This window comes from Trichosurus vulpecula, chromosome 6, assembly GCF_011100635.1.
Source record: "Trichosurus vulpecula isolate mTriVul1 chromosome 6, mTriVul1.pri, whole genome shotgun sequence".
NCBI classification, from domain to species: domain Eukaryota; kingdom Metazoa; phylum Chordata; class Mammalia; order Diprotodontia; family Phalangeridae; genus Trichosurus; species Trichosurus vulpecula.
The window spans coordinates 89,125,868-89,134,562 of NC_050578.1; the positions used below are offsets into that span (position 1 = coordinate 89,125,868).

An 8,695-nucleotide genomic window follows, 5' to 3' on the forward strand; every position below is an offset into this window, starting at 1 on the left:
AAAGTAATTAGAAGGTATTTGTTGAACAAGATTCATTGTGTTAAAGCAGTTTAAAACCAATGAGTACAATACTTCCTGTAATTATTGGAATGAAAATTTATAAGTTCATAATAAAGTTGTGAAATTAAAAGGACAATTAAGCAACATAGTAATTGCCAGTAAACTTGAAAAGAGTCAAGCTATGTACAGATGGTCAAGCATTGACTGTATGTTAGCACATTTATTGAACAGGATGGAATAAGTTTCTCTTTCATTTACTCTTTGTAATTTGGGATAAAACTGCCTTCTTGTTCACCTTTTACTGAGCTTATGTATTTACAGAAATGTCATTCAAACGCACTAAGTTCTTCTCTGCTGCTTCTGTATGTTCTCTCTCCCCCTTTCCTGCAATATACATTTTTTGATTGCTAAAATTTGTTTATTGGGTTACATTTAGGTTCATAAGAAAGATACTGTGTTTACATTATGTTTTTAAACTGCATTTTCTTTTTGCTAATTTAACTCCTTATCTCCCTCTTCCTTCATATCCATAAAAAACTGAAACAGAGCTACATTTCATAGGAGTATTTTACCAATTTAAGAATCAGACTTTTTATTTTTCCATCATTATTGGACTTTCACTAAGGTGAATCATTTCCCTTTGGTACTCTGAAATTGGTCAGTAACAGCTATCCTATTCTTGGAATTAGAAAGCTTTATTGACAGTTATTCTGAGTTACAGTTTTCCAAAGAAAAACTTAATTTCCCCTGAAGGCGCACTTGAGCTTTGCATGATTATGGCCCACTGTCTAACAAATTAATAAGAGTTCAAGACCGGTTTAAAATGTCCTGCTGAGCAAGATAAGTCCAAAAAAAAGACCATTTCTCCAAAACAGTTTCCATTGAAATTCAAAATGTTTTCTGTGTAAATCTACATTTTGAATGCATTCTTTGAAGTCATATTTAAATGTTTTGTTTTGTTTTTTACAATTCTCATTCAGTTGTGTAGGCAAATGAAATTTTCTTCAATCACATAATCCAATCGTTTTACATTGGCAACATCTTCTAGGGTCCATGGAACATAATTAAAAATGACAGTTTTTATTTTTCAAGACTAGAAAAATCTGGTCTACCTTTTACTGTAGTTTCCTGAGATTTCTGCTCCACTGAAGTCAAAAGCGGGGTTTTCTTTTTGGAATCTCTCCACAATAAGTTTCCTTTGCATTTGGTCCTGTACCCAGGGATCAGCTGCATTTCCGGTTTCTAAGAGAGAGGTCCAACAATTTGCTGCATCTCTCTTTATCTTGGTAAGCACTATGGGGACCATTTTTCTGTGCTCTAATGTTCACATTCCCTCATCAGCTAAAGAGTTTGCCTGTGAGGATCTCCTGGCCCCTCACTGCTAGCTCCACATGCCGACTCTGCAGGCTGCACTGGGTCTCTTAAGCACGAGTGCCTGGTGGCTCTTGGACCTCAATAAACACCACCTCTAGTGTCTGGTACCACCGGCCCCAGGGCATCCTGCAAGGCACCACCCCATTTCGCTCTTCAAACGGGGCAGACGTGCTTCCCTCGTATCCCAGTGACCCTTTCTTAGTGCCAACCAAGGTTTCTCAATATACATTTTTTAAAGCAGGAATTGATAATCAAGTCAACACAACCCTTGCTATTGTGAAGAGTGTAACAGTCCTATGGCTCCACTTAGTATCCTTGAACTTCTGAATTGTTCCTTTATACCAAGCTGCATCTGCTCCATTCCTCCCAGTATCCCAGTTCTATTCTCCTTACCCTTCCGTTGTGCCCTCTGAGCCCTGACAAACAAACCCTTACATTAATGAGACTTGTGCCTGGCCCCAGGAATTACTTTGTATATACTTCATGCTTACTTGTACGCATGCATTTTCTATACCCCAAGGAGAATGTAAGCTCCTTGAGGGCAGAGATTATTTCATTCTATCTTTGTCTCCCTAGCACAGTGCCAGACACAAACAGGTATTTTTAAAATGCTTGCTGAATTGAAATGAGAAATGAATTGAAGAAAGTAAGAGGCAGCGGGTGGGGGTGGGTGGGGAATAGAGAATGTTCCTTCCTAATAAGATAAAGAAATGAGGAGAAGAGTATTTTTCCAACATGTACTTTATGTCCCATCTACTTTATGTCCCATGTTCATTATACAGGGTTAAACTGGGTTAGCTTCTAAAGTCAGCGCTAATGAATCTCATTTTTTTTAAAATTGCTTACAAGATCCAGATAGCTATCATGAATTGGTAAATGGTTTTGTTTTATAAATTAGACTCTTAGGCATTACTTGATTGAAATAGTGATCAGTTATTAGGATGTTACATGTTCAGTAATTTATCATCTGAAAATATAATTCAGATATAATGTTTACTTGGAAGATGACAGCCCCTCCATTCCCCACTTTTCTATATTTAATTGTAAAGGCAGAAAAAGAAAATTTATAACTGGAACAATTCTAGGCTAGGGAAGAAATAACCAAATTGATATTATTGCTGTTTTGTTCTGTTTATTTGGGGGAGGTTATATATTAAATAATGCCCTAAGTGTGTATTTATACCTTTACTGACTCTATTGTCTAGAAATATGTCCTCCGATAATATATATGGCTAATTTAGTACATTAAGGGTAGTACTTAATTTCTGAGAGAATTTTATAAACATAGAATGACTGTCATTGGGGATAACCAATTAAAAGAGCATATTCTCCATTGGCATGTCCTCATGATGGAGAAGGAAAGATAGGAAGGCTCAACATGTTTGCTAAGACCTTTGTGATGAAATTATGGGGTTGGGTCACAGAAAAAAAAAATCATAATCCTATAGTGAAGGCAGATACGAATTGGGTGCGATCTGCATTGTTGGAGGGCATGCTCATGTTGATGAAATTGTAGCTCCTGGGCAGCTAGGTGGCGCAGTGAGTAGAGTACCAGCCCTGGAGTCAGGAGGACCTGAGTTCAAATCCAGCCTCAGATGCTTGACACGTTTACTAGCTGTGTGACCTTGGGCAAGTTACTTAACCCCAATTGCCCTGCCTTCCCCCCTATAATAAAAAGAAAGAAATTATAGCTCCTTGGGATTGATGGCATTCTAGAAGAATTGATCACTATTGGAGTGCATGAGAAAGGGTAGTTATAGTTTCTAGCTCTAAATATATGATCTATCTTATAAAAGTGCAATTTATCATAAAAGAATAATTATGTCATACACAAAACATATAAATTTAGTATAGAAATTAGAAATTATTTAGTTACTTCACCCCCTTCATTGTCCAATGTCATACAACCATATATTGGCAAAGCTAGAGCTGAAAACCAAATCACTCTACCCTAGTAATCATGTATTTCTGCTATTATGAGTAGGTGTACATGGTCCCTTGCATGTATAGTGCTTTCATACATGAATGTGGAAAATGTTTGTGATTTTATTAGCCTAGTTAACCTCTGTTCTGGAAATATTTTCACCTGCACATTCTTAGCACTCTTCTTATCTTCTTTACATTTAGTTGGTTTGAACTAATGAGCTCATTATCCTTCCTCTCATTATTGGCACTTGCTCATGTTGCTACACCCTTTCCATTCCCCTCCCCTACCCCCTTCATAACATTCTTGGCTTTCCTTCGGGGAAGAAACTTGGGTCCACTGCTTAGAATAGAGTTTTGTTCACCATTATAATAACCTGCCTCCATCTATAACATGTTTGAGCAGTTTTATTTACATCAATCATTCTTTGCATAGTAGCAAATCACAGAATCCAAAAAATACTAGGTCTGGAAAGGATAGGTTTAATTATCTAAGCTATAATGGGCAAATGAGAATGATTTTATATTTTTGATGTTGTACAGTATCCCTCACATCCCATCCCAAAGAATAATAACATCCACTCTTAGGAAACTTCTTTACACTTATAACTCTTACTCTCCATGCTGTAACTTAATTCCATTTCCTCCGATTCTTTCTTCAGTGAACATGAAAAAGCATTTGTTTATCCTTTCCTATCAGTTTTAATTTAATACATTGTTAAACTATCCCTTTTTCCTCTCATTATAATAACCTTCCCTTTTCTTCTCTTCCTGTTTTTATTTTCACCTAGCTCTAGAAAAGCTTCTGGTATGCATCTGGTGTATTATGTAGTTAATGCTTGTTGAATGAAACTGAATGACTTTGGGGAATTTCCCAGTAACAAGAGCACCCATGTCCTTTTTGTAGGTCCCCAGAGCTAAAACTGAATACCATCCTTACTGAGGGGAGTCAGATAATTCTAAATTTCCATAATCTTGAACTGTAGTTACCCTGGAATGTCACAAGCCAGATTCTCTAAGCACATATGCCAGTTTTAAAAAGAAAAAAAAAGGCCTGTGGAGGGCAAATGAGGGACTATTTAATCAATCATTGAATCATTGATCTGCTGGCAAAACAAACATCTCAGATGACATCATATTTGCAAAACATTTAGCACAGTGCTCAGCATGTAGTAGGCACTTAATAAATGCTTGTTGCCTCCCTTGCCCCTTAAAAAGTTTCTAGAAACACGTTGTATGCGTTGTCAAAATATGTCACATTTCTTAAAGAATATGTATTGGTGACTCAAATACCCCCCTCCATTCTACTTCGTAATGGAAATAGCCCATTCCTTTGAACTTTCTAATGATTTGAATTAGAGTGAACCTGTAACAAATTCCTTCCTTTGAGCCTAGAGAAAAGAGCTAGTGGAGAGTTAAAGACTGCGGTGTGACATTTGGGCATAGCCTTTGCTAAGGCTAGCAGAAGGTTTACTTAAAGAGCTGGTTTTTGAAAGCCTACATAGGCTTCTTAGAATTAAATCATATCTAAACATTATGACATTACAACAATAGGGAAATATTTCATTGGATTTTTGTCCTGTTGTTACTACTTGACAATATTCTGATTGATTATAGTCAAACAAATGCTTTCCAAATAACCAACATACTTGAGTTGCAATATAATTAATGAAAAAATAAAAGAAAATATTTTATGTAGTATCCAGTGCACTATTGATTACATGATTCTGGTTATCATAACTCTAGTTATTATAACTCCAATTTAAATTTTTTCTCTTGTGCTTTGATCCACAAGTCAGTTTGCTACATCACTGAAGTTAATTTTTAAAAAGCCTAAATGTATTTGCAACAGCAATTTATCTTAAACTTGGTGTCACATATGTTTGTTCAACATATACTATTGTAGTAATTTTAAAAGTTATAGTTAACATGCTGGACAATAAATTAATGTCAGCTGTAACCATATATTGAAGAAATTCTAAATAAGGTCTTCAGATCTCAGGTATCTGTCTAAAAATATTTCATAAGAAAACTGTTTAAATGATAACTTCTCTGTAAAATATTTGGAAAGCATACTTGTGCACTATTGTGGGTAGAACATTTTCTATTATTTAATAGGATCTCTATAGATCTGGAAAAAAAACATTTAATAAGGACATTACGTTCTTGCAGTCAGCATGCATTTGGAATTTTCTGTTCTGGGTGCCACATTTTAGGAAGAGATGTGATAAAGACAGTGTCCTAAGAAGGACAATCAGGGTGTTAAAGGGCCTCTATTCCATGTCTTGTGAGGAATGACAAGGGAAGTAAGGCTATATATAGGACCAGAAAAGACTTAGGTGAGACAGACAAGTGCCTTCAGGTTTTTCAAATGCCCTCATTTGGAAAAGGGGTTATTTTTTTCTGATTCATCCACTCCTACAAGGCAGAATCAGGGGGACAAAAGGATAGAGGATACAACGAAGTAAATTTCAATTTAAACAAGTGATAAAGGGAAAAACAAAGAAAAATGCTTCTAATATTAGAGATAACCAACTGGAATTGACTGCTTTGGGAGTTAGTGGATTCTTGCTTATATGAGACCTTCAAGTGGAGCTCAATGGACGCTTATCAGACATGTTATAGAGAGAATTTTACCTTCCCCTCTCTTTAGGTATAGTTTGGACTAGGAGGCCTCTGAGGTTTCTTTCAACTTTGAGACTTCGTGAAGGATTAGCCAATTAATAGAGGGTTAAAATTTGTGTTTCTATATTTGATTAATTTCTTGTAATAACAATTTGGCTAGCAGCTACTGGGGCCATGTAAAACCAACAACAACCAGCACACAGAAGGCCATTAACACAGGTTCCTTGATCTGCTTTACTAAGGAAAGTAATGTTGAGAGGTTAACAATCTTACTTTAATCACACATACAAATATAACTCACATAGTTCAGGAGGAAAAGCCAGCAACCTGAACTTCAGAGCAAATACAAACAAATTACAAACATACACACAGACCAAATCACAATTCATAGTTACCAGGAAAGCATCAACATCTGAGTTGGCAAGCCGGGAACACTTAAAATGGCTGCCCAGAATCCCACACCACTCTTCCAGTGACTGAAGGCCCCCAAAGTCAAAGACCAACCTTGGATCTTATATACCCATGTCAGGGCCCAAAGGATTCACACCTAATCAGCAAAAGGGTGTGGGCCTGGGGTTTAGCACCTAGTTAACAAAAGGGTATGGGCCTGGGGCTTTGCACCTAGTAAGGCTTAATCAAAGGCATTTGATTACTTTAGCATTTCTAAAAGAGAAAATAGTAAAAAAAAAACATTCCCACCTTAATTACAATACATTTGTTTATTCAATTCATGGCTGATGACTCCAATGATGGAAGGAGGGGCTGTTATAATTCACAGAATTCCAGAATTTGAGAGTTATTAGAAATCTTTGGTCATCTAGTATTGTGATGTCAAACAAAAGTAGAAACAGATCCTTGTGGCCACATATTGACTTAAAAAAACCACAAATTAACATTAATTATGTTGTGTTATATCTTATTTATTGTGTTAAACATTTACCAATTACATTTTAATCCCAAACTCGGGAGTTTTGCCTATAGGTTTGATACCTCTGGTTTCTAGTCCAACTCACATATGGGGAAAAAATCCTGTCTAAGTATGAGTCAGGCTAGATGGCCTCTAAGGTTCTTTTATTCTCTGATCCTTTGGTTTTAAAATTACATGAAGTTTGCCTTAGGGGATGCAGGCAAAATAGTAACTAACAGTAATGACGATGAAAACAACAATAATGTATACAAAACAAAAACAGTGCATAAAAACAAAGCTAGTGTTATATGAAACAATATGTACACGTGGTATCATAGAAACAATATGTGCATGTATAAGCATTACTTGAGGACACATTGGCAGTGGGGTAGAATCAAGAAAGACTTTGTATAGGAGTGGTGTTTAGCTGAATAGTGAAGAAACAAAATTGTAAGAGGTAAAGATGTGAAGATAAAGTGCCTAAAAGGAATGGAAATGGTAGATGCCCTGTTACACAAAGAGCAGCCGGTTACTAAGGCAGTAGGATGGGGTTGATTTCATCAATCTACAAGACATTGCAGAGCCCCTTCCAAGAGATTGCTAATCATGCAGATGAATCTGACCTGTCAGTTCCCACAGGAAACACGAAATGGACAAATAAATGTTTCTTGTCGAAATTTCAGCCTTCACCTGAATGTACGCCCAATAGAGCTTGTTCCACAGAATTTCTGAGACAGACAAGACAGATGGACATTGAGCTGTGCCAAGATTTGAAAAGGAGGAAAAAAGAGGTTAGAATGCTTTCAAGAAATTGAAATAGTTTTTTTTTTTACTGATCCCAAAGTTCCCATAATAGCAAAGGCCCATGTGGAAGTTTTATTGTGGGTATGAGCACCTTGGAACACATCATCAATGAGGAACTCTGAAGAAGGGAAGTAAGGAATGTTATCAAAGAACTGTATTCCAGAACAATATGGTGGACTAACTGCTTATGTTCTAAGAATAAGGTATGACAGGTGGATAGCTAGAGATCTACACTGGTACTTGCTTGAAAACAGGAGAAAAGGAGAAAGGCCTTTAACATATTGGGTGAAAAATTCCTATTGAGGAATTATTTTGGAGGACATGGGTAAGAGTCCCAAATGATGGACAGGCATGTATGGGTCATACTTTGTATTTCTGTAGAGAATTCATCAATCAATGAGATCATGGATCCATTTCAGTATTGTAAGAGATAACTAATGTAGATGAAGTAATTGAATCAGATAGTGGTGATATTACTGCCAATTGCAAATGAGATTTCCCTGTTTTTTTTGGGGGGGGAAGGGGGGGATATTGATAAGATACTCTTAGTTTTTGTTCATTCCAGTGCCACTTAGACTCCTGTAGGATTAGTTCTGAATTATTTAAATAATGTACTCTTAAACCATCAATTATTCCATAGAACAACAGGGATGGCACAGTTACTCATCCACTTATGATTCTTTACTCTTTTTTCTTTAGCCTTTTTTTTCAGGGGTCCCTTGTAGCTTCTCTCTGATGAATTTGAACATGTCATTCCAAAATGGAAAAAAAATGTTCCAATAAGTTATGGCATTGAAGTGGAACAGAGAAAAGGCAGGTGTTAGCTATGCTATTACCCCCTTAAAAACAGGGGTCATAATAGAAGCAATACATGTCCTTTATTATTTTGGGAATCCCATGTGTCCAATAATTGTAAAAAAAATACTATTTAGGGTCTTACCAGTTCTATTTTTCACTGATTGTGATTTTTCTTTCCTTGTTTTTAGTGTTTGGTATGATATAACTACAGCAGTAAAGTTAATAAGGTACATTGATTTTCTTTGGGGGAGAGGGGAAGAAATC

At 36.3% G+C, this 8,695-nt stretch overlaps 1 pseudogene; it reads right to left on the reverse strand.

Annotated features, from left to right (window-relative positions):
* Nucleotides 1-1,080: 1,080 nt before the first annotated feature.
* Nucleotides 1,081-3,920, reverse strand: LOC118854674 (annotated as a pseudogene).
* Nucleotides 3,921-8,695: the final 4,775 nt, after the last annotated feature.